Source organism: Chenopodium quinoa, unplaced genomic scaffold (genome assembly GCF_001683475.1).
Source record: "Chenopodium quinoa cultivar QQ74 unplaced genomic scaffold, ASM168347v1, whole genome shotgun sequence".
NCBI lineage: Eukaryota > Viridiplantae > Streptophyta > Magnoliopsida > Caryophyllales > Amaranthaceae > Chenopodium > Chenopodium quinoa.
This window is the reverse complement of record NW_018745260.1, coordinates 182950-210497: the sequence shown is the minus strand read 5'-3', so window position 1 is coordinate 210497 and position 27548 is coordinate 182950.

The window sequence follows — 27548 nt, the reverse complement described above, 5'->3', positions numbered from 1 at the left end:
AAGCTTTCAGCAACATCTGTGCATATGCAACAATTTTTCCTACGGGACAGACCTAAATGCGACGTTAAAACGTCTATGCATATGCAACAATGCCTAATTAATCACAGGAATATTTTTCAAGAATCTTTCAAGTCTCATCCACTCATCTTAATTAAATATCGATCACTCAAATCGATAAATAACCAAGAATCCTCCCTAGTGGAGTCGCCAAATTGTAGGCGTCGTTCGAAGTGCGCCTACGTAAAAGCATGTTGTGAATATGCTTGGCACTCATAGGAAGTGGGAATTGACATATACGATTAGGGACAAGGAAAGTAGGGAGCCGCCAACAAGTTTTTAAGGAACTTATAAACCGTTCATGGATCATTTAAGGCAACCACGATAAAGGGACAACGAAGGCAACAACGATTGACCCGTGAAGGTTACACCCCATTCATAATCCATGAGATTACTAACTCCATATGGTTCGGAACCACGAAAGGAGGATTGGGGATGATGGTACGAAGTGAGTCATGGAGTCACATTCGCCCGTATTGGCCTCAATTCGATTCTTATAGTGAAAAGTGGTTCCTGCGATCTCAAAGGCATACAAAAAAAAACATTCAATTTGCTCTAAACTATTATTAGGCTAAATTTGGTTTAATATTAAAGCAACACGTAATTCTTAAATATTTGTAACCACTTGATTTAACAATAAGATTAAAAAGGAACCTAAATCGGTTGTCCAAATTATCTTATTAGGCGTGATTTTCAATTACATATTCCCTTTAAACATGCAATATGGTGATCATAAAAAATATAATAGAATATACATTAATATTGGAAGCAATTCAACAATAATTCCAACAATATAAAATCGTTAGAAAAATAATAGAAATAAAAGGAACATAATTCTTACTTTGATTTTGTTTTATTGCAACTACAAAATAATAAACGAGTGAGTAACTTCAAGGAAATAATTATAAAACAATAATTAAATTAAGTTAAATTAAGTAAAACTAATTTGGGGCCAAACACTCAAACAGTTCTACCTTTCACGCCTTGTCTTAAGGACGGAACTACGAGTAAAGTATGGACTCCTGGGAGTGCTTGAAAAAGGAATTTTGAAAGAATAAGGGTAGACTAGTGTTTAGGCTAGAGCATAGAAGATAGAAAAATAGAGAATTAATTGATGCCCCGTAGATCATAAATGAGGGGGTATTTATAGAAAAAAGTATGGACTCCTGGGAGTGCTTGAAAAAGGAATTTTGAAAGAATAAGGGTAGACTAGTGTTTAGGCTAGAGCATAGAAGATAGAAAAATAGAGAATTAATTGATGCCCCGTAGATCATAAATGAGGGGGTATTTAGGGAACACACGGAACCCTAAAATGATAAAACCCTAAAAAAGTATACCGCGACACGGCAAAGTGTACCGTGACACGGGAAATCCCTGTGTCAGACGGGTAACATTCCCGTGACATGGTGTATTTCTGTGTGAGGCAGGAAATATTTAATGAACGAGAGAGAAAACACGATAAGGGTTTACGCGGAAGGACACGGAAACCCCCGTGTCACAGCAGGTGTCCCGTGTCACGGGGAACTCTACCGTCAGACGGGAAAGTTTCCCGTGACACGGTGGACTGTTGTCGTGACGCGGGAATTTTCAGTCCACTTTTCTTGCTAAATTCATTTTTAACCCTAATTTCGTTCAGCATTTTAAGTGTCGATTGATAATTTCGGGCCATTTTCTGATTTTATTATTATTTGGGCTAAAATAAATAAAAAGTTTGGGCCAAAATAAATAATAAAACAATAAAAAAAAAGGTTTGGGCTAAAATTAAATAATAAAACGGTAAAATAAGTTTGGGTTGAAATTAAAACTATGCTTTGACCAAACATTAAGACTAGTCCATGACTATTCAGAAATTGAATTTAATTAAATACGATTTTTTAAGTACTATCGGGATTAAATACTGAACCCAACCAATAGTGGCGGTGAAAGGTTGTTCATCATCGGGTTTGGTTTTGGGGAGACATTTTTAGGTGTCTACAGCGAGGTTCGGCTAGAGCTACGTTCTGCATGATTCCTAACGGATATGTAGGCAACCTCACATTGAGGTGCGACCATAATAAAAATGCATTCAAATTCACTTTCACACATCATGATCATATCAAGGGATCTCCTATGCTCATCCCTATCTACTTAGAGCTAGACTTGGGGGCTTGATCCTTACATCATTAGCTTACCTAGCATAAGAGTCACCATTATTTGACTCTTCTAAAAATAATATCTTTCCACACACTTAGCCGTGCAGCCTAACTTTAGTATCACTATCACCGACATCATAGATACATGACCAAATATACTTCCCTTAGGAACCTTTTGTCATGAAATCTTAACACAACGCTAAAACATTCCTTGTCGTATCAACATCAATCATCATTGCATCACAAAGTATGAAGTACTTAGCCTCCGCACCTAAGTTACCTAAATACTTTCATTATCGAGTCAACTAGAACAGTTTAAGATGTTACAATCCTTGTACTATGAGAGACAACGTTAACAGATTAAGCTCATTCAACATGCAGCTTCAAAAACTTCGCTTCTTTCTTCGCGTCTTTTTTTTCAAGAGAAAGTCGGTACCCTCCACAAGAATGACTAAACTTTTTGCTTTTTCATTTTGAGTCAAGCACATCACATTACAATGCACACACGAGTCTTGAGTCACACGTGTCAATTCACCTTGGGTCAACCTCAAGTCAGTAAGTCACATTGAGTCAACCTCAAGTCAGTCCAATCACCTTAGGTCAACCCTAAGAAAATTCATCAAGCCTTAGGTCAACCCTAAAAAAAGCATCAGCAGAGTCTTTTGGCAATCTTTTGATTTTTATAGGATACCTCCATTCAGCAAAGCTCCTGTTCGCAGCCAATCGAATGATCACAACAAACATTCAAGTATCAAAGCTCTATTGTTCAGAGAGGCGTGCACAATCCTTTAAAGCTCTTCTGTTCAGAGATGCGTGAACATGTCATCAAAGCTCTTTTGTTCAGAGACGCGTGAACATGTCATCAAAGATCTTTTGTTCAGAGACGCGTGGACATATCATTCAAAGCTCTTTTGTTCAGAGACGCGTGGACATATAAAAAAGCTCTTTTGCTCAGAGACGCATGGGCACATTATCAAAAGCTCTTTGTTCAGAGACGCGTGGACATATCATCAAAGCTCTATTGCTCAGAGACGCGTGGGCATATCATTCAAAAGCTCTATGTTCAGAGACGCGTGGACATATCATTAAAGCTCTTTTGCTCAAAGACGCGTGGGCATATTATCAAAGCTCTTCTGCTCAGAGACACGTGGGCATCCTATCAAAGCTCTTTGTTCAGAGACGCGTGAACATATCCAAAAAAGCTCTATTGTTCAGAGACAAGTGAACATCAAAACAACAAGATGGCGTTCCCCAGCCTGTGGAAGGTTGTCACAATGACAAATGCAGCAACAAATCGGTTACCCTAGAGACGTGTGCTCGATGGTGCAAGATACACGTTTCTTTAACTCTATTATCTGTTTTAACTAACTCTAGTTTTGCAGGTATCGGCGTTACAAGAATGATTTAGGATCGAAGAACGTTTTAAATCATTCTCCGTCCCTATCGCTACTTTGACTTTTGTTTTCGAAACTTGCGTTTCTCCAAACTCAGTCAAAGTGAGGGCTTCTGTAGACACCCAAATGTGTCTCCTCAAAACCAAACGCAGTGATGAATACCTTTAACGACATTTGATTATCAAATAAAGCGAAAGTGTGAAAAGTCTAGTGATGAGAAAGTTTTTATTGAAATATCTCTTCTTTCTTTTTTGAAAATATTTCTTTTCTTACCCTATTTTTGAAGAACGTGCATTCCTGTTTATTTTGGGTCATGATATGGGTCCAATAATAGTTTAGTTTGATGGAGCTTGAAAATACCTTTCCAACGATATATTATAAGTCCAATTTCGAAGAATAATGAGGACGTTATGTCTAAAATACTAAACTAGGCCCAAACCGGATTTTAACTGCGGCCCAATGATCATGTGGAGGGTCCAAAGGTCTAATCATATTCCTAAAATAATTAGGATTACTTAGAAGCTTCTATAAGTTTTTAAAAGGTATTAATTATCATTTTTTGAAAAGATAAGATTAAAGAATTTTAGTTAAATGAAAACTTTCCTTTTTATTCCTTTTTTTAATCCTAATTCTATACGAATTTAAAGATGTTCTAAAACAGAAAGATATTTTTTCTGTTCCTCATAATATTTATCAAAATTTTATATGGTTGGATAGATCTTGAAATTATCTTTCCAATGATATATTATAATATTAAATCCGAGCTATAATGAAAAAGATATGAATGGAATATGAAACCCTATCCAAAACTGACAATGTCCCACTATTTCGGCCATATCTTTTTATCTACACAAGATTTTAATCTGATTCTAATTGGGTTGGAAAGTAGACTTCAATAAATTTCCAACAACATATTATATTCCTTTTTTATACTTTTGGATTAAAAGATATGATAAAAACAAAATCCGTAAAAACTGTTGTCCATCGAGTTTTATTTCGATTTGAATTCGGATTCTTTTCTTATTCTTCGACCCTCTTTTTCCTCTATAAATAGTGGTCATATCTCCCCTTTTTCAATCATCAACTCTCATCAAGAATTTTTTGATTTTCTCTCTCTCTTTCTAGCCTAATTAGAATCAGAACTAGGTGAAAAATGGTCTTTGGCAGCGGTTCAAACCCGGTCTAAGGCACCGGTTTGAATCGCATTCTATGTGGGGGTGCCAAATACCCCCCTTTTTAGCACCGGTTCAAAACCGGTGCCCTATATCCAATTTTGCACCGGTTAACCGGGCCTACAATAGTCTCCCGCCATTTTTTTTTTTGTGGAAGCTAGTTTTGGCACAGGTTAACCGATGCCTTTTTAGTATCAATTTTTTTTTTTCCATTTTTCGTGCAATAATATTTTTTAAAAAAAACCCTGTTTCCACCAATAATAATAACCTATAATTCCAGCAATTATATTAAATAAAATAATTAATAATATTATTATTATAATTACTAATAATAATAATATTATTAAATTTTATAATAAGATACTAAAATAATATTAAAAACAAGAATTCATATATATATTTATATAGATATAAATATTCCCAAAAGAAATACATTAAAAAAAAATGTGTTATAAATATATACAAATGATAGTAAGTAAATATATATAATGAATAATAATATATATAGTTCAAAAGTTAACATAAATAATTTACAATTAAAATGTCATTTACATGTTAAAGGTAATAAAAGACGCCAACATGTCACGAACTTCATTAAGCTCTTTGATTGTCAACGAACCATCCTTTTGGACCTTGTAAAACTTGAAATACAAAAACATTATGTTAGAATTCATTAATTAGGCAAAACAATATGTATTTTTATCAAATATTACCTTTATGACTTCTATGTAGCCCATTTCCTACATTACTTATCAAATGAACTATTTCTTTCTCATAACATGTCAATGACACCTAGTTTTATGTGTCTAAGCCCTAAAATTGAATCAAAAGAGCATTTTATTAAGGTTTATGACGCTTTTTACTCAAAATGGCCCGAATATGGCCTATATGACTTTACTTTGCCCATTTCCTACATTTCTTATTAAGTGAACTTTACTTATCTCATAACATGTCAATATTATCTAGTTATAGGTTTATAAGGAAAGAAATCACATCAAAAGAACATATTAACACAAAATGGCCCAAATATTGCCCATATGATTTCTATTCAGCCCATTTTCTACCTTTCTTCTCAAATGACCTTTTTAATTCTCATAAAATGTCAATGTTGGGTAATAATAGGTGTCTAAGGCTAAAAATCACATCAATATATCATTTCAATAAGTTTAACAACGCATTTTACTCAAAATGGCCCAAATATGGCCTTTATGAATTTTATGTAGCCCATTTCCTACATTACTTATCAAATGAACTATTTATTTCTCATAACATGTCAATGACACCTAGTTTTATGTGTCTAAGCCCTAAAATTGAATCAAAAGAGCATTTTATTAAGGTTTATGACGCTTTTTACTCAAAATGGCCCGAATATGGCCTATATGACTTTACTTTGCCCATTTCCTACATTTCTTATTAAGTGAACTTTATTTATCTCATAACACGTCAATATTATCTAGTTATAGGTGTATAAGGAAATAAATCACATCAAAAGAGCATATTAACACAAAATGGCCCAAATATGGCCCATATGACTTCTTTTTAGCCCATTTTCTACCTTTCTTGTCAAATGACCTTTTTATTTCTCATAACATGTCAATGTTGGGTAATATTAGGTGTCTAAGGCTAGAAATCACATTAATATAACATTTCATTAAGTTTTAGGACTTACCTCATCAAGCTGTTGAGTGTCCGTACAATGAGTCACAATGTCAAGCATGAATCTCATCACATACAAAGCACAATCAAGTCCATTTTCTTGTTGTGCGCACTAGCATATGACAAACAAAGGAGTTCAGTGAAACACGCAAAGAAAATTAGAAAATATTTACTAACATAGATTTTAAAGATAATCACAATATCATGTAAATTACCAACGGTGACTTCCATGTTGGACCCTTTGGAGCACGACAATGTAGCTTCTTCATAACACTGTAGTAAATAAAGTACATTCAAATTTGATTAGTCGTATGACTACTAAATTAGATATTATTAGAAATAATCATCACTAGGTAGCTATATATATTTACTTTTGCAATATAGACTTCATGAGCCACTTCTTCGATGATCGAGCTGAATCAAGGTGATAAATTGTGTTATTGGAATTACAAATCACCATGAGGCTCCAATGCTCCCTACATAACTTCACAATAGACAAGCAAATTAATATTTAGGAGTCAACATATAATGAGGCCAAATCAATTGAATTTGACATGGTTAGACTTACTCTTTATAGCATGGGGCGAATATGAACTTGTCTCCCGCACGCGCTGATTCCATGATACTTTGCTCAACATAGTACAACACTTCATGGGGGTTGCCTATGATTCTAGTAGTGGATAACTGCTCGGGGCATAACCACCCAACTTTACAAGGAGAATCAGTATCAGTTAAGTGCTCCTGTAGTGCTCTACGTGCATGAACATTGAATAATTAATCACATGTAAGATAATCACCATAAATTTGAATAACTTGAAACAAGTGTAGATTATGTGGGTATTGAAGTACCTCATGAATGTTTGGATGAGGGAAATGTTAAGCTTTCCACCACATAGAAATTCCTTCTCATCTTCTTTGCTGATCCATGCAACTGCATCCTCATCATAATGGAACATTGCCTTAGGAAGTGCAACTTCCATGGGATCGACCAAATGACAAGCACGGTTGTGAAGAAAGGTCATGTCAGCAGAGAGCGATTGAAGAACAATGTCTTTAACTAGTGGTGTAGGTTGCATGGGTGAACCTTTCGAAGAGTGCAACTTCGACGCTTGTTCACTCTTGGACCTTTGTTCACTTAACTTCTTCTTAGGTTGATCAATGCTTTTAGGCTTGTCCACCCTCTTTCTCTTTGAAGTTTTTCTTCCATGAGAAATCTAAAATAGTTTGAGAAAGAATAAGTTTATAAGTTGAGAAATGAAGAAAATACGCATATTATAAGTTATTTCGTCTAAAAATGGCTTTATTTTGATAAAATGGGCCCAAAAACTTTAGAACTTTGCTTAATTTATGTATTTTCAACTCAAAATCACTTATAAATATGTAATTATGATATGGTTAGAGAATGAATAAGTTTATAAGTTTAGAAATGAAGAAAAGAGGAAAATGAGAAGCCATTTTGGCTCAAAATGGCGTTATTTTGATGAATTGGACCCAAAACATTAGAACATAGCTTCTTTTATGTAATTTCAACTGAAAATCACTTATAAATATGTAATTATGATATGGTTTGAGAATTATTTAGTTTATAAGTTGAGAAATGAAGAAAATAGGCAAGTGAGAAGCCTTTTTGGCTCAAAATGGCTATATTTTGATTAATTGGACCCAAAACATTAGATCTTAGCTTCTTTTATGTAATTTCAACTGACAACCACTTATAAATATGTAATTATGAGATGTTTGGATAATAAATAAGTTTATAAGTTGAGAAATGAAGAAATTAGGCAAGTGAGTAGCCATTTCGGCTCAAAATGGCTTTATTTTGATGAAATGGGCCAAAAAACTTAGAACTTTGCTTCTTTTATGCAATTGCAAACAATCACTTATACATATGTAATTATGATATGGTTTGAGAATGAATAAGTTTATAAGTTGAGAAATGAAGAAAATAGGCAAGTGAGAAGCCTTTTTTGCTCAATATGGCTTTATTTTGATGAATTGGACCAAAAACCTTAGAACTTAGCTTCTTTTATGTAATTTCAACTGAAAACCACTTATAAATATGTAATTATGATATGGTTTGAGAATGAATAAGTTTATAAGTTGAGAAATGAAGAAAATAGGCAAGTGAGTAGCTATTTCGGCTCAAAATGGCTTTATTTTGATGAAATGGGCCAAAAAACTTAGAACTTTGCTTCTTTTATGAAATTTCAATCACAATCACTTATACATATGTAATTATGATATGTTTTAATAATGAATAAGTTCATAAGTTGAGAAATGAAGAAAATAGGCAAGTGAGAAGCATTTTTGGCTCAAAATGGCTTTATTCTGATAAATTGGACCCAAAACCTTAGAACTTAGCTTCTTTTATGTAATTTCAACTGAAAACCACTGATATATATGTAATTATGATATTTTTTGAGAATGAATAAGTTTATAAGTTGAGAAATGAAGAAATTAGGCAAGTGAATAGCCATTTCGGCTCAAAATGGCTTTATTTTGATGAAATGGGCCAAAAAACTTAGAACTTTTCTTCTTTTATGAACTTTCAACTCATTATCACTTATACATATGTAATTATGATATGGTTTGAGAATGAATAAGTTTATAAGTTGAGAAATGAAGAAAATAGGCAAGTGAGAAGCCTTTTTGGCTCAAAATGGCTTTATTTTGATGAATTGGACCTAAAACCTTACAACTTAGCTTCTTTTATGTAAATTCAACTGAAAACCACTTATAAATATGTAATTATGAGATGGTTTGTGAATAAAGAAGTTTATAAGTTGAGAAATGAAGAAAATAGGCAAGTGAGTAGCCATTTCGGCTAAAAATGGCTTTATTTTGATGAAGTTGGTCCAAAAACCTAGAACTTTGCTTCTTTAATGTAATTTCAACTCACAATCACTTATAAATATGTAATTATGATATGGTTTAAGAAAGAATAAGTTCATAAATTGAGAAATGAAGAAAATAGGCTTGTGAAAAGCCCTTCCGCCGAGTTTTTTTTTTTTAAAAAAATAAGAAAATTGCTCTAAATTTTTTTGAAAAAAAATACGCAACACCCGAGGGAGCCGCCCCCGCTGTCGGAACAGCGAAAGCAGCCCGCACCGAGTCCATAACAGCCCCGGCAGCCGCCTACCAAGGCTGCATCAGCCTGTCAGGGGCTGCTGCACCCCAGGCAGCCGGCTGACGAGCTACTTCAGCCACTGCAGCCGCTCCCGGGGATGCATGATTCCATTTCCGGAGCAGCCCCGACAGCGGCTGCCAAGTCCGGAGCTTCCCGGGCAGCAGCTCCCGAGGTCTGAGCTGCCTGGGCAGCCACTCCGGAGGCTGGAGCAGCGCAAGGAGCACCAGCCGAGGCCGCCGCTGCCTCGGCATCGGAGATGGGGGCCGGGGAGTCGTGCTATTTCGGCGGTTTTATTTTCAGAGTGCCTAATGGTTATTTAACACTAAAAAAATTGAGAAATAAATAATTTACCTCCTTATTAATCAACTTGACCCATGCACGTGGCCAATCAATAAAGCTACCTATAGCTTGCCAAAGCTTTGTTATCTCAACCTCCTCTATCGGTACGGGTAGTGGGATGTCTTCGAACCCCTCAACAACCAAATCGATCCCAACCGAGTAATGATGTGGCCCCGCCGTAGCACCGGTCGTCACATGGGCACTACCATACGCCAACCAACTCAACGCCATACTATTTGCATGCCCCGGGGCTAGAAGTGCACACCTGGTGTCTTCCTACACAAGTATATATAAAAAGAAGATAGTTAAATAGGTATTTTACTACAGCATAGATAATATAACAAAATTCATTAAGGTAGAGGGATACAAATCACCTGTAACTCTGGATATTCATGCGGTGTTGGATTATCATGCTCCTTCAAGTCCGCATGTGTAGGAGTGGGAACCTGCAAAAGTACATCAATCATGCCACCTCAGATCTCAATCAACTCAGTATTTTAAAACTTTTAATAACCCAATTGATTTTACCTCAGGTGGCACATCTTCACCACGTATCTCATCTCCTCCATGTCTGTCACCTTGTCCTTGTCCTTTTGGTTGAGAACATGAGTCGACTGGGGTACTTGCGAGGATTGGCAAAGTCTGTAAGTTCATCTGCTTCGCCCAAGCATTGAATTCACCTACTAACTCGTTGCGTACTTGTTCCTTAATTGATGCCACCTTGGCATCCAACTCCCCCGGTGAGTTAACATTGGCCCGAGATCAACCCGATTTCGTGTATTCTGGACCCATCACCTTTTGCCATCCAAGCAATGACCCTCCCGAATCTACTACTCGTCCTGGATGGTATGGCCTTGCCAAAACCATGGTGAAAGGGTCATTCTCCACACTTGGTTCAAATTTTCCCTCCACCAGCTCTTGAGTGTGCTCAAGCTATAGCAAAAGAAAAAAATGAGGTCAGTAAGACAGTTAATTGTTTGTATAGTGATTTAGATGAAAAAGTGACTTAAAATTCAACAGTTCATATATAGGTAAATTACAAGCTTATCTGCCATTTTTTTGATTTCTGGACCCTTGATGAACCATTTTCCGGTTTCCTTATCAAACGTATGGAGAGAACAAAAGAAATCACCATCACAAATCACCAAAGTACTGATCGTGGAACTAGAGGGTTCCTTCGATGCCACAAGAAGCGATTTAGGGTATAAACCCTTATCGACCCACTCAGGTCTCTTTTCACAAAATGTCTTGGGCCCCATACGATGGACGTATTCCTTCATCTCTGCATTCTTTTTATTTTGCTCTCGAAGTTCCTACAAAACTAAAAATGTTAGTATCATTGCTACAAAAAGAGTCAAGCTATTATTTAATTGAGGTCAGATTTACACAAACTTACAATGACTTTCTTTTGAGTCTTCATTCTAACGAACTCTTCCCAGTCATCTTTAGACACGGTCGGCCATATTTTCCACGGGAGAAGGTCATCCTCCTTGGCTTTCTTCTTATTTGATTTCTTCTTCTTCTTGTAGATCCACCCATTAGTCAAATTGGTCTTAAAGCCTCTGAATCTTTCCGCTAATAAAGACTCAAACACCCTTCTCTTCTCGGGATCATTAGGAATAGAAAAAAGCCTCTGCAAGCACAAATTTAAACTGATTATTAGTTTGTATTTAGTAACAACCATAAGGTTAAGGTTTCTTAAATTGTCTAAATGTGCCAAAAACACACTTACCCTTGTATCATCCCAAAATGTTTGAATCAAACCTGGAGATACTTGCCGCATTACAAGTGAAATGGGGATTTTCCGCGCACACATGCCAACCGGATTAGCATATTGTCGACGCCATCTAGGCCCGAGTTGGCCGTTGTTTCATACTCCAAGACCATGGGACCGTCCGGTTTCTTAAAACTTCTCGTCGGACCCCTTCTTTTTATTTAAGCCGGTGCCTTTACCCCCCCTCCACCACCTGTGTTGTTTTGATCTTGTCCTTGGCCATGAGTTTCAAGAGTCGGGTTCTCACCAACAATCTCACGTGCTGTATTTTCAATAGCCGGTGCACGTTCAGCTGAAAATTTCAAATTCTTCAAGCCTACACTCGAACTCATCTTAAGCCTGATCCTCTGGCTCACTCAAGTCATCCTCCTTATTCACATCATAAGGCTCATCATCGTCCTCGTCCTCATCCTCGTACTCGTCCTCACACTCATCATCGTAAATGTCCTCTACACAATGAGGGTCATGATCGTCTTCCATGAGATATAAGAACCTGTCAAAGCAATCATAAAACAATATTAGTGTATAGTAAAGTATATGCATGATAGTTCATACACAAAACACAGGAGTTGGTTTAAGTATAAGCTATTTAAGCCATTTTCACCTATTTATGGTCATATAACCTTGTATATGCATGATAATGAGTACACTTAGGCAATTTAAAACTACAAACATCTTAAATATAATGAATATAGGTTTTTAGAATGAATAAATGTTAGTTCATACACAAAACAAAGGAGTTGGGTTAAGTAGAAGCTAATTAAGCCATTTTCACCTACTTATGGTCCTATAACCTTGTATATGCATGATAATGAGTATACTTAGGCAATTTCAAACTACAAACATGTTAAATATAATATATATAGGTTATTAGAATGAATAAATGTTAGTTCATACACAAAACAAAAGAATTGGGTTAAGTAGAAGCTATTTAAGCCATTTTCACCTACTTATGGTCTTATTACCTTGTATATGCATGATAATGAGTACACTTAGTCAATTTCAAACTAAAAACATGTTAAATATAATGAATATAGGTTTTTAGAATGAATAAATGTTAGTTTATACACAAAACAAAAGAATTGAGTTAGGTAGAAGCTATTTAAGCCATTTTCACCTACTTATGGTCCTATAACCTTGTATATGCATGATAATGAGTACACTTAGGCAATTTCAAACTACAAACATGTTAGTTTATGGTCATTTTCGCCTACTTATGCTCTTATATACATGATAACTAAACTATATTTGCAATGAAAACATTACTAACTTTTAATCAAACTACCTCAATTTGAAATTCCTTCGTTGTGTTCTAATCGCATATAACCTGCTTCGTTGTCTATGTCATTTAGTACAACAGGTCTAGGAACAATGAAAGGTGCTGAATCATCAGACGCATCATATTCTTCCTCATCCTCAATATCTCCAATGCCTAGGATTCTTCTTTAGCCAGCTAGCACTATAGACCATTTTGAATCCATTGGGTCAGTTACGTAGAACACTTGCTTAGCTTGAGATGCAAGGATAAATGGTTCCGCACTATCATTCAAGTGGCCAAGATCTACAAGAGTTAAGTCCTCATATTTGACGTTACGCTTGATATTATCAACCCACTTACACTTGAAAAGAGCAACCGTGAAGTCACAATAATCAAGCTCCCATATTTCTTGAATTCGACCATATCATGACAACTCTGCATCTACAGGTGATTTATCCTTAGAACTTGCAAACTCCCTTGACGATGCCACAAGCGTTACACCACTTCATAAGTTCCCTTTCACCTTTCGATGGAAATTCTTCACGCAAACTAGCCATGTGCTCGTCTAAATATGGGTGCACATCTAAAACATGGTGCAACACATAAAGGTGTGCTTGTAAGAACTAATCTCAGTCTGGTGACATTCATTTTGACCCAATTGTGCCATGACCATCAAGTCTACCTTCATGTCGAGAAGTAGGAAGACCAATAGGTTGAGCAAGGGCTATGTAGTCTGCCACAAAGTTACCTATCTCCTCACCAACGGTCCCTTGCATCATACTTCCTTCAGGGTGAGCCCGATTCCGTACTTTATCTTGTAATGTACCCATGTGTCTTTCAAAAGGGTAGCACCACGTCATGAACACTGGACCGCACAACTTAATTTCACGCACCAAATGAAGAACCCGATGAACCATTATGTCAAAAAATGAGGGTGGGAAATACATCTCAAACTTGCACAAAGTCACAACCACATCAGCTTGCAAAGCATCTAGTGTACAAGGATCAAGAACTTTGCTACAAATTGTATTGAAAAACGAACAAAGGCTTGCAATCGCTTCCCTCACGTGTTTCGGTAGAATACCACGGATTGCAATCGGTAGGAATACTTGCATCATAATATGACAATCATGGGATTTCATACTTGTCAGCTTCAATTCTCCATTTACGGTTACAAATCTTTTCATGTTATATGAGTACCCTGATGGAACCTTAATGCCGTACAGATATGCACAAAACATTGACGAGGGGGAAAATGTATGTCGTTATCTACCGTTTCCCCAAGTCAAACAAAATTTGTAAACACCTAACCAACCTTATATGAATATAGGGCAAGTTAACGGTCGATCCCTAGGGAATGCAATGATGAAAACTAGAGTCTAAGTCAAGCTACCTCGAAGATGGAGTTGATATTATGGTTGGCACTATGGTAAAATAAAGCAAGTCTAATCAAGTAAAACAAAGGTCTAAACACTAGGGATATGGGTTCCACATGCAAGTTCAATGATAATGCTAGTTTAGAGCTCAATCAATTAATTAAAGTATTGCAATGGACAAACAATAGTAGCAATCAAGAGAGTTCAAATGCTATCTCCTATAGGCCAATCTAGGTGTCACTATGAAAGGCAAATCAAGAAGAATCACAAGCAAACCCAATCAATTAGAGCAACTTTCAATTCGATTGTTCATGTCATTAAGAGTTGCAATGCAATCTAGATTAATCTTATAGGTTGATCACTCCTAGTCTAATCAATCACATGCAAAACTATGTCAACCAATTTAATTGCAAGAAATCAATCAATCAAAGAGCATCAACTAGCAATTTCATTAATCAAACATGCTTCCCCCTTTCCCTAGCAACTAATCTACTCACTAATCATGGTGAAATTCAAGAACAAATAACTAGAAAGTGCTTTAATCTTCATTTCTATATCAAAATCTAAGAGAAATCAAAATTAATCAACAATATCAAATTCAAATCCAAAGAAGAACAAGTAACAAGCAAAAATCAAATAGCAAGTAAGTAAAAGATGAAAGAAGGAAGAGATTCTCACTAATATTGATGATTGAAAATGAAGAAATCCAAACTTGATTGGTCAAATGTTGAGTTACAAATCCAAAACCAAGAACTTCTCTCTAACTTCTCTCTAGATTCTCTCTCTAAAACTAAGCTAATGAAAAATTATCAAAAGTCCCTTTCAAAAAGGAAATTCAATTCTATTTATAAGCAAAGAAGAAATTAGCAGCTCCCGTGCCCTCTCTCGATAGACCCGCGCCCGCGGAAAAATGGGTACGGAACCCTCAGCGGGCTATCTAGGCAGACCCCGTGCCCGTGGCAACAGAGATCCTCGCCCGCGGCAGTGAAACCTGCGCCCGCGGCTAATCCCCTGCTCCCAAAGCCTGATCAGGGGGCCGCGGTCTCTCTGAATGGAGCGGCCTCTCCATTTTACCCGCGCCCGCGGAGAGCCCGCGGGGCAACCGCGGCAAATTCCTGCCAAGTTTTGGCAATTTTGAGTAACATGGGCCCGGGCCCGCGGCCTGCTGGATTGTCTTGGAAACCTCTCCGAGGCCTCTCCAAGCCCTCTCTAAGCCCTCTCTAGCCAAATGCTTCTTCCTTGCTTGATCATTAAAGTCCCAAGTTGAATCCTTTGCCAAAGTGATTCTCACAATACCTACACAAGTACACAAATAAAGAAAATAAAAGGGAAAAAGAGACAAATAAAGGAAAACACGATAAAAACACGAGAATCATAAAGAAAAGAGGGAAAAGAGAAACTAAAGGAAAAAGGACCAAAAATAAGAGAAGAAAGTATGAAAAGGGGAAAGAAATAACCCTAAAAGACTACCCTATGAGTGCCATAAATGACACTCATCAAATTCCCCCAAGCTAGACTTTTGCTCGTCCCGAGCAAAACAAAGGCTAAAAGGAATAAGAAGGGCTTATTCGAAGCAAAAAGAAAAAGAGGGGCGAGAATTTACACTAAGACTCACTGTCGTAGGAATCAAGGTTGTTTTTAGCTACAACAAGCCATTTAAACCCCTAGATCGCTCTAGAGGACGAGTGATGATTTCGTAAGGGTATCCTAAGAGTTTACCCATAACTCTCCACCAAACCCCCAAGAGGCAAACCAGAGAAGGAACAGAAAGAGGAAAAAGGAAACAAAATCTTTACGAAATGGACTTTACAAAGAGACTATAATTCAAATGAATAACAACCTTTCTAAAGAGAATTATGGTATGCACGTTATAAGATACCTAAGGTTGATTAAAACATAAATATGCTAAGCATAGGAACTAGTTATCATATTCCACTTTCATCCCAAACGGTCTTACCGCGTTCCCCCTACTAATCTCATGTCTCCCCTTAGTGAGCATCTCATAGATTCCGCGAAGGAACCGGAAAAGGATCAAATTTTAGGGCTACTCGACATCTTGATTTCGCATCCCCTTTCCTTAGTCTACAACCTATGATTCCCTCCACTGATGAAAGACTCAACTCCTAGGTCCAAAGGTCTTCCCCAAGGTTGTAACGTAAGGCACGAAGGGTTAAGGTAGGCTTAAAATTTAAAATTTGGTGGTTATCCTAAATTGTGAAGCAAAGACCGGCCAAATCTCAACACCAAACTTAAGTAATCACCAAACAAAAACGTATTAACACCCCCAAGCTTATTAAAAGCAACAATCTACAATCATTAGAACAAAAAGCGCAAGCGCTTTCCCCCCAAGCTAAAAGAAACATTGTCCTCAATGCATAGAGAGGAGAAAGACACTTCAAATTTTTTTTTATTTTTTTGAATTTTTTCATTAATAAAATTGTTTGAATTTCCTTGAACTCCTAAAAAGCATTAGTCCTTGCCCTTTTTTTACTAAGGACGGGTTTTACATAAGCATTTGCCATTATTTACCAAATATAAACAACTCAATTATGTGTACCAATTCGAACCAAACCCCAACTTCATAGACCACAATCACCAAGCATTAACCCTTGCTTCACAAAAACCAAAAAGAAGGAGAACGAAACAAAAGGCTCTAGATATCTAATTATGCGGCTTGAAAAAAAGGAAAAAGGGTTCAAAGGGGTAACAAGTAGGCAAATGTATCCCAAACCAAAAAGTGACTATCCTAGAAAGAGAAAATTACCTCCCCGAAAAACTTGCCTTTGTCCTCCCTAGGTAGTTCGGTCACGGTCTTAGGAATCATACGCTAAGATTCTAGATTAGGTTTGCGAAAATCAAGGATCCATGCCGCTCATGCAAGAGTATGATGAAAGCTTGAACAAATATAAATCTCTCATGGTTGTAGCAAAGACTCACTAAGGGTGTCAAATCAAAGATAGGGAGCAACTACCAACATGCCACAATCGAGTAGAATCCGGTTTCATGATCCCCTAGTTCTAGACAACTATCTTAGCATGCTTTATCCTAGAATCAACCAAACGTAATCTCAAACCGTGCATACCATTATTACCTAAGAAGACCATTATTCAAAAGCAAAATTCCAGTGCATACAAGTCCAATTTTCAAAAAGAGAAAGAGTGAAAATAAAGCCTCAAAAAGTTATGCACACAAACAAGATTAAAAGAAAAGGAAAGAAAAGAAAAGAAAAGAATGGGAAACTTAGACAAGGACAAGAAAGGGAAATAGGAAAAGAGAAAAGATGCAATCATAACACGTTTATCCCAATCGACATACAAGCGGTCTAATGGCCACATCGCCAAAGACCCCAAACACACTAGGTGTTAAAATCATACATCCTCGAACCGTTCAACTTCTCCTAAATCTAATCTTAATCTAAGCAACCAAGAAAATGAAGAAGTGAAAATAAAAAGGTAAAATAAGAAAGGCCTCACCAAGCATCCGCTCTAAATTAAAGTACCCAAGGAGTATGAATATGCATCTCCAAAAGGTTCCGCAATCCAAAGCATAGGCTACGAGCAAGGTGAGTTAAAGAAAAAGGCTATATATACAAAATGAAATTGTGACTAACTTCCAAACAAAAGCAACCAATAAAACACTTAAATACAAATTATATACAAAGACCTAGAGAAACCATCATCATCAAAATTTCTATTTATTTTTTTGTTTTTTTTTGTATTTTTTTGTATTTTTTTTTCAAGAAACTCCCAAAAACATCAAGAAATGAAATAAAACAACAAGCAACAGACCAACGAGACCATTAGCAAAAATCCACCAAAAGCCTTATCAAAGACTTCCCACCGAGCCCCAGGTGCTTCCCCAAACCAACATAAAACATCATTTTTGACCCTCCCCCCTCACAAAATGAAGGCATCGACCGCGATGCCTATAATCATGCAAAATAGGGAAAGGGGAGAACAAAAAGGGGAACAAACATGCATAAGGGGACTATTGGCCACTAGGGCCGGCACCATCATCACCCGTATCCCAACCTCCGGTGTAACCGGGAGGAAAACCACAGTGACCCTGGAATAGGTCAAGTTGGGATCGGGTTAATTGGTCATAGGGCTCAGGCTGAATAAGGGGCTCGGGGTGATGGGGGTGAACATAGTAATATGCGGGATCACCCCGATAATCACTCCCCCCCGAGACCCTATAATCATAAGGTGAGAAATCGCGCCTTGGCACATCGGGGTCCTCCACCCCAGGCCAATATAGGTACGTAGGGAGGTTGTCACCACCCCATGAAGGTACCGACCCTTGTTGGGGCGGCACATAAGGGTAGTTGACCGGAGGTGTGACCTCCCTCCTACGCAAACTAGCGTCATACAATGCGCTAGTTTGATAAGACAAAGTTTGGTGGTCCGAGTACATACCTTGCATGCTCAATTGCATGCGCTCCATTTGGTCTCTCATGGCCTCCATCTCTCGGAGATAAACATCCCCTTGGAAACCTTGTTGTTGTTGTTGTCGTCTTCTTTCTCTTCTTCTTCCTTGAGCATCATCATGAAAATGCTCATGTTGTTGTTGTAGTTGCGGTTGTTGGTGCTCTTCATCATATTCATCTCCTCCTCCTTCCTCCTCTTCTTCAGCATTCTCATCACCCCCATCAATCTCATCATCCTCCTCCATCTCATCCTCAATCCTCCCATTGTCCCTAGGGACCATCCAAATGTTCCTAGCCTCACGAAGGATGGAGGTGGCGACCGGGTTAGGGAGAAGGCAATGGTGGGTATTTCTCACTAGCCAAGAGTAGGTGCCAGTTCTCCTAGTGCTAGTTATGAAACGTAAAGTGTTAACTTGCTTCAAACTAATCCACACGTCTTTACTTCTTCCAACCGGAGTGCAAGACTTCAAGAACCCCTCTTGCTTAAAATACGACACATGACGTGTCACCATGCCCCAACAATGAATTTCCCCCGATTTGACCCCATGCATTATATGCATTATATCCTTGCAACAATTCATGAAGATATTGCCAAAATTAATCCGTGACCCTAACTCCGGCTTGGAAGCCATCCATAACACCATAATCTCCTCCCTAGACAACTTCCCAAAATCTTGCTTATTAAAAACCGAATACCCAAGAATTCTATGAAGGATCCTAAGGGCCGGATGGATAATCTCACTAGCAAGGGACTTTTTCGAATCAAACACCCTCTTGTTGGCTATGGTTCTCCACCAAGAAACCTCATTATACTCAGATTGGACAAGGGAGATAAGGGGCTCGAAGATATCACCATTGGGGTTGAAACCAAGGGCTACATTGAACTCGGCTAGGTTCATGGTGTGTTTGACATTGAAGAGTTGGAAGGAAATAATAAAATTGGTTTCCCCCACCTTATTAAACTCAAATGTGGAGAAAAATTCCATGGAATGCTCCAAATAGATTCTAGGGGTTGATTTTAGAAACTCACCCAAGCTAAGGTTATCTAGGAGGATGTCAAGGTCATTTTCAATTCCTAACTTGGCCATATCCTCACGAAAGTAATGCCGGGAGGGTCTAAACTTCCGGTCTTTCATTTTTTTATAGGTGGGGGTTTGTTTAGACCGGTTCCAAAATTTGAGAGGGGGTAAAGGAGGAGGAGGAGCATCATCTTGAGTTGTGGAATGCGGTTGGGGCTGAGGGTTTGAGGAGTGGCCTTGAGAAGATTGGCGGGGGGATTGGTTTGAGCGCTTCTTGCTACTTTTGACTCTACTTATCAAATCCATTTTAACAAAATTCACACAAGTCACAAGAACACAACAAACTCCCTCAAACAAATCAACTTCCTCAAAAAATTACTTACAAACCTCCTTACAAATCCAACCAAACCACCACAAACTATAAGGTACCTGTTCCAATCAACACAACAACCAAAATCCAACAACAAACTACAATATCAACAATCATTCAACAATATAATCATGAATCAACGATAAAAAGTAACAATCACCCAAATATACCAATTTCCCCATAAATCAACCATAAAACACAAAAATCATGCTCAAATTCAAGGTAAACAAACCAATGTAAGGAAATCAATTGAAATTGACAAAAATATTACAAAGGTTAGAAGTATACCAAGATTGGAGACTCAAATTAAACTCAAAGCACTTCAAAGACCCGAAATTTCCTGAAGAAGCACGAGAAAGAAGAGGAGGAGTGTTGAAAATGGAGGAAAATGGAAGAAATTGTGAAAAATTCGGGCAAAAGGTGAAGAAATTTGTGGGAAATTTATGTTTTGGGGTTAGGGTTTGAGAGGAGGTAGAGAGAAAAAGGGAAAAAATAAGGAGAAGAGGAGAAAATAAAAGAGGAGAAAGGGAGCAGAGAGGCATGCCCCGAATTAAAACCCAGTTCGCCGCGCCCTCTCCCGAAAATGCCGCGCCCGCGGAAAATCTCCCGCGCCTGCGGCGAGACCGCAGGGCAACCGCGGGGACTTCCTGGAATTTCAGAATTTTAGTACCTGATGGGGGGCCGTGCCCTCTCCTGATTTGCCGCGCCCTCTCCAAAACCTCCCGCGCCCGCGAAGAGACCGCGGGGCAACCGCGGGAAGTCCCTGGAATTGGGTTCCAAATTTGCTTGAATTTAGGCCGCGCCCGCTCCAAAACCTTCCGCGCCCGCGGAGAGACCATGGGGCAACCGCGGGGACTTCCTAGAATGAAGCTTCAAATTTGGTCGAATTGAGGCACGCGCCCTCTCCAACAGGGGGCACCCTCTCCAGAATCTCCTGCGCCCACGGAGAGACCGCGGGGCAACCACGGGAAGTCCCTGGAAATGACATTATAAATTTGCCTCAAGAGGAGAAATTTCCCCCGAGGTCTCTCCTTGCCCTCGGGGAGCCCTCTCCCCAACACTCTTAACTTTTCTTCAAACCCCTTTTTTTTTTTCAACAAGCGATGATAGTGCCCGACCTACAAGACAAACACAAAACTAACTCAAAAATAAAATCAAAACCCAATCAAGGAAAAATAAAAGAAAAGAAAGGAAAAAGAAATGAGATGAGAATCCGGGTTGCCTCCCGTAAGCGCTTTTGGTTAACGTCGTTAGCTCGACGTGCACCACCATCTCAAGGTGGCGTGAAAAGAATCATCTTGTGAACAAGTCCAACAAACACTCCCTTATAGTACTTCTTGAGCCGATGACCATTAACTTTGAATGAAGATGAGGATTTCAAAGGAGAAATCTCCACGGCACCATTATCAAAAACATCTTTCACGAAGAATAGTCCACTCCATCTTGACATGAGCTTTCCGGGAAACAACTTCATCCTTGAATTGTAGAGGAGGAATTTGTCACCTACACAAAACTCCTTTTTCTCAATCAACTTGTCATGAACCTCTTCGGAGCGAGCCTTGTAGGTGCTAGCACAATCGTAAGCATCAAGTCGAAGTTCCTCTAGCTCATGAAGATCCAACCACCTCTTCTCCCCCGCACTAGCTAAGTCAAAATTTATCTTCTTGATAGCCCATAAGGCACGATGTTCAAGCTCTACCGGGAGATGGAACAATTTGCCATAGATAAGGCGATATGGAGTGGTACCAATAGGCGTCTTAAAAGCCGTTCTATAAGCCCAAAGAGCATCATCTAACTTGTTCGACCAATCCTTTCTATTCCTTGCAACCGTCTTCTCAAGAATGAGCTTTATTTGACGATTGGAGACCTCGACTTGGCCACTTGATTGAGGATGATATGGAAGGCCGAACCGTTGATGCACTCCATGTTTCCTTAACATCTTATGGAAAGCATTGTGAACAAAATGAGATCCGTTATCGCTTATCACAGCCTTAGGCACGCCAAACCTTGAGAAGATGATTTTGTTGAACAACTTCAGCACTACTTTGTGGTCATTAGTAGGGGAGGAAATGGCCTCAACCCATTTAGAAACATACTCCACAGCCACAAGTATGAATTGATTACCATATGAAGATGGGAATGGTCCCATGAATTCAATCCCCCAAACATCGAACACCTCTAACTCAAGAATGGGTTGTTGAGGCATTTCATTCCTCTTGGAGATATTCCCAACCCTTTGACATCGGTCACATGACTTCACAAAGCCCCATGAGTCCTTGAAGAGATGCGGCCACAACAAACCACATTGAAGAATCTTGGTAGCGGTCTTGGAAACACCCATATGCCCACCACTAGGGTCCAAGTGGCACATCCTTAAAACACTAGGCACCTCTTCATTCGGAACACAACGCCTAAGTAAGCCATCAACCCCTCGTTTGTATAGGATGGGATCATCCCACAAGTAATTTCTTGCCTCCCTTTTGATTTTCTTCCTTTGGTTCTTTGAGAAAGAGGGTGGAAACTCCCCACATGCTAGAAAATTCACCAAGTCGGCATACCATGGGAGTTCCTTCACCTGTATGGCATATAAGAAGTCATCAAGCATTCTATCCTCAATTGGTGAACTATCATCATGAATGTGATCACCCTCAAGGCGAGAAAGATGGTCCGCCACAACATTCTCCGCACCCTTCTTATCCCTAATCTAAATCTCAAAAGTTTGCAATTCAAGCACCCATCGAATCAACCTAGGCTTGGAATCTTTCTTGGCAAAGAGATACTTGAGGGTCGCGTGGTCCGTGAAGAATATGGTCTTGGAACCCAACAAGTAACAACGGAATTTCTCAAAAGAGTGCACAATTGCTAAAAATTCTTTTCCATTGTTGTGTAGTTCTTTTGAGCCCCATTGAGTGTCTTGGACATATAATAGATCACATGAAGCTTCTTTTCTACACGTTATCCCAAAACACCTCCAATAGTCCAATTGCTTGCATCACACATCATTTAAAAGGAAGATCCCATCTTGGGGCTTGAACAATAGGAGTGGAGATAAGGGCCTTCTTCAATTTATCAAATGCCTTCAAGCATTTGTCATCAAAAATGAACTCAACATCCTTTTGAAGAAGGTCATTTAGGGGCTTAGCAATAAGTGAAAAATCCTTGATGAATCTTCTTTAGAAACCCGCATGACCAAGGAATGATCTCACACCCTTGACATTCACCGGAGGTGGAAGTTTCTCAATAACTTCTATTTTTGCCTTATCCACCTCAATGCCTCTATTTGAAAGCTTGTGCCCAAGCACTATACCTTCTTCCACCATGAAGTGGCATTTTTCCCAATTCAAAACAAGATTGACCATACAACATCTTTCCAAACACTTCTCAAGGTTCACAAGTCACTCCTCAAATGAGACACCCCCCACCGAAAAGTCATCCATGAAAACCTCCATTTCCTCCTCCAACATATCCCCAAAGATACTCATCATGCACCTTTGGAATGTAGCGGGAGCATTGCATAACCCAAAGGGCATTCTTCGATAGGCAAAGGTCCCATAAGGACATGTGAAGGTAGTTTTCTCTTGATCATCGGGGTGAATGAGGATTTGGAAGAATCCCGAATATCCATCGAGGAAACAATCGAACTTGTGCCTTGTTAGTCTTTCAAGCATTTGATCAATAAATGGAAGAGGGAAATGATGCCTTGTTAGTCTTTCAAGCATTTGATCAATAAATGGAAGAGGGAAATGATCCTTCTTGGTGGATGTGTTTAGACATCTATAGTCTATACACATCTGCCAACCTGTGACCGTCCTAGTTGGAATGAGCTCACCCTTCTCATTCTCAACCATGGTCATGCCCCCCTTCTTTGGAACGACATGCACGGGGGAGACCCACCTTGAGCTAGAGATGGGGAATATGATTCCCGCATTCAATAGCTTGGTGATATCCTTCTTAACTACCTCTCCCATTTGGGGATGTAGTTTTCTTTGTCGTTCGATAGAAGGAAGGGCGCCTTCCTCAAGTGGTATATGGTGTTGGCACAAGGCGGGGCTTATACCTTTAAGATCATCAATTGTGTACCCCAAAGCACCTTGGTGCTTTCTCAAAACACCACATAACGCTTGAGCTTGGCTCACGCTCAAGGATGCACTAACTATCACGGGATAAGTGGAATGAGGGCCCAAGAACTCATACCTAAGGTGTGATGGTAGAGGTTTGAGCTCTACCAAAGGAACACCATTACCTTGCTTTGATGTGGCCGCTTGCAAAGCCTCTTGGCTTGAGATTTTAAAGCACATTTTCTCATCCACTTCTTCCATGCTTCCATTACAAAATTCTTCATAGAATGCCACTTCCTTGCATGGTGTACCTACTTTGTCCTTGTTCAACAAAACATTCTCAAGAGCATCGTTAGAGGTGAGCAAGTGCTCATGCATGGAAGACACAACATGATCAATTGAATCAATCATCATGCAATTTTCTAAAGAAGAAAATGGATATTTCATGCTTTCATTCAAATCAAATTCAATGACCTCATCTCCTACCTTAAGGGAAATCTTTTCACTCCTCACATCAATCATAGCACCCGAGGTAGCAAAAAAGGGTCTACTTAAAAGGATTGGAATGGTAGCATCTTCATCCATTTCAAGCACAATAAAATCCACCGGGAACACAAACTTCCCAACCCTCAATGGAACATCTTCTACCTTACCTTTTGGAAACTTGATTGACCTATCAACTAATTGCAAGGTAATGTTAGAAGGTAAGAGTTCCCCTAGTTCAAGCCTTTGATAAACCGAATATGGAATTATGCTAACACTAGCTCCCAAGTCACATAAGGCATTATCAATTTGCATCTTGTTAATGGCACAAGGGATGGAGAAGTTTCCGGGGTCTTTCAATTAGGGTGGCATTTTGTTCATGATGATAGCACTACAATTTTCGGTCAAATTGATAGTTTCCACAACGTCACAAGTCCTTTTCCCACTCAAAATGTCCTTGAGGAATTCGGCATAATTTGGCATTTGGTTGATCACATCGGTAAAAGGTAGAGAAAGATGAAGTTGTTTTAGCATATCAATGAATCTCCCAAATTGCTCATCCAATTTGTGTCTCATGAATTTTTGTGGGTAAGGGAGCTTGGGTTTCACAATTTCTTTCTCTACTCTCACCTCTCTTGGTGTCTCAACCACAACCTCATCCAATTATGCCCTAACCCCCTCATTCTCAACCAAGGCTTTCTTAGGAATCTCCTTATCCTCACCCTTCCTAGGCAATCTCTCCTCAAGAACCTTACCACTCCTAGTAACAATAGCATTCACGTGTTTCTTGGTATCAAGACATTGGGAAGGTAAAGAATAAGGGCTTGCATGATCTTTCAAAGCATTAGCAAGTTGAGAAATTTGATTTTCAAGCATTTTATTGTGGGTCATCATTTCATTGAACTTCTTATCACTAACGGCCATGTATGTGTTCAACAACTTGGTTTGATTCTCAGTTATTTCTTCCAAATTGGTCCTAGGTGAAGAAGGTTGAGAATAGGAATTTTCTCCTTGAGTACTTGGAACAAATCCGAGTGGGGGACCTCTTTGAGCATTATTTTGAAAATTGTCCTTCCCTTGATTGTTCAAAGTACCCCTATTTTGATTTTGTCCATAACCTTGATTATGGTTACCACCACCTTGATTATGGTTTCCACTACCTTGATTATGATTTCCATAACCTTGGTTTTGATTACCATAATTTTGGCCACTATAACCTTGATTATTATAGCTACCACGAAAACCTTGGTTCCCTTGGTTTCTATAACCACCACCTTGATTATAGTTGTCAAAATTGCCTTGGTTTTGGTAATTCCTATTCCATTGACCTCTTTGATTATCAAACCTTTAAGCATTATTATTTGACACATAATTCACATGCTCACTCTCATTGTTATCAAACTCATCAACACATTCATTAGGACAATTACTAGAGTCATGATCATACGATCCACATGCATCACAAAACAAACAACCCACAGGCATATTATGTGAAGAGGGAAGGGGTTGAGAGTTAGAAGGAGTACCTCTCCCTTTAAATTGGGAGAGAAGATTCGTAGCTTGATATGAAGTAGAAGTGCTCTCCAACTTGGCTTTGATTGCGGTCATCTCCTTTCCCAAGTTTGTCATTTCGGAGGAAAGGTTGTTGATCGCATTTAGATGGTCTACCGAGTACAATGAAGATTACTTGCTTGAAGAGTCTCTCTCCCCATCTTGCCAATCTCTATAGTACGTCACCACGTCCTCAATGATGTCCACCACTTCTTCTTTGGTCTTGTTCATGATAGGACCCCCGGCCCCCCCATCAAGGCATGACCTGCCTTGGGGACTTAAACCGCCATAGAAGATTTGGACCACTTGGTATGTTGGGATTCCGTGGTGAGGGCACTCCCTTTGATACTCTTTGTATCTCTCCCATGCTTTGTAAAGGCTTTCATTTGGCCTTTGCTTGAACCCTTGAATCAAGGCTCTTCCCTCTGCCGTCTTCTTTTGAGGGTAAAAACGGGACAAGAAGACCTTTGTAACATCATCCCATGTTCTCAAGAAATTGGGCTTCACCTCTTTATCTAACCACTCTAAGGATCTTCCTATGAGAGAGAAGGGGAACAACTTGAGGCGTATGAACTCTTGAGAAACTCCGTTGACTTTGATGGTGTTGCAATATTTTTCAAATTCTTTAAGATGGTTCAACGGGCTCTCATTCTTAGCCCCACTATATTGCCTCCTCTCAATTAAGGTGATCATGGCCGGCCGAATCTCAAAATCATTTGCCGGTTTTGTAGGCGGAGCTATGCCGCTCTCAAACCTATAAGCACCGGGTATTCCTAGATCCTTCAAGGCCACTCTCGAATTTTCTCCCATGCCTTTTTCTTCTTCAATCTCTTCTTCAATCTCTTCTTCACTTGAAGAACTATACCCCAAGGAGAATCGATTAGCTATTCTTCTTCTTGAGAGAGTCCTCTCAATTTCCGGGTCAAAAGGCACAATGGATCGATCACGAGCTCTATGCATGCAAAACTTCAAAGAAAATATTAGTAGCATGGCTACAAGTGTAGCCTAAAGAAACAAAATCTTTTTGTATATATTTTTTCAATTAAAATGAAGTAGACTCAACAACAAAAGCTAAACACCAATAGCATTCCCCGACAACGGCGCCATTTTGACAAGGGGGAAAATGTATGTCGTTATCTACCCTTTCCCCAAGTCAAACAAAATTTGTAAACACCTAACCAACCTTATATGAATATAGGGTAAGTTAAGGGTCGATCCCTAGGGAATGCAATGATGAAAACTAGAGTCTAAGTCAAGCTACCTCGAAGATGGAGTTGATATTATGGTTGGCACTATGGTAAAATAAAGCAAGTCTAATCAAGTAAAACAAAGGTCTCAACACTAGGGATATGGGTT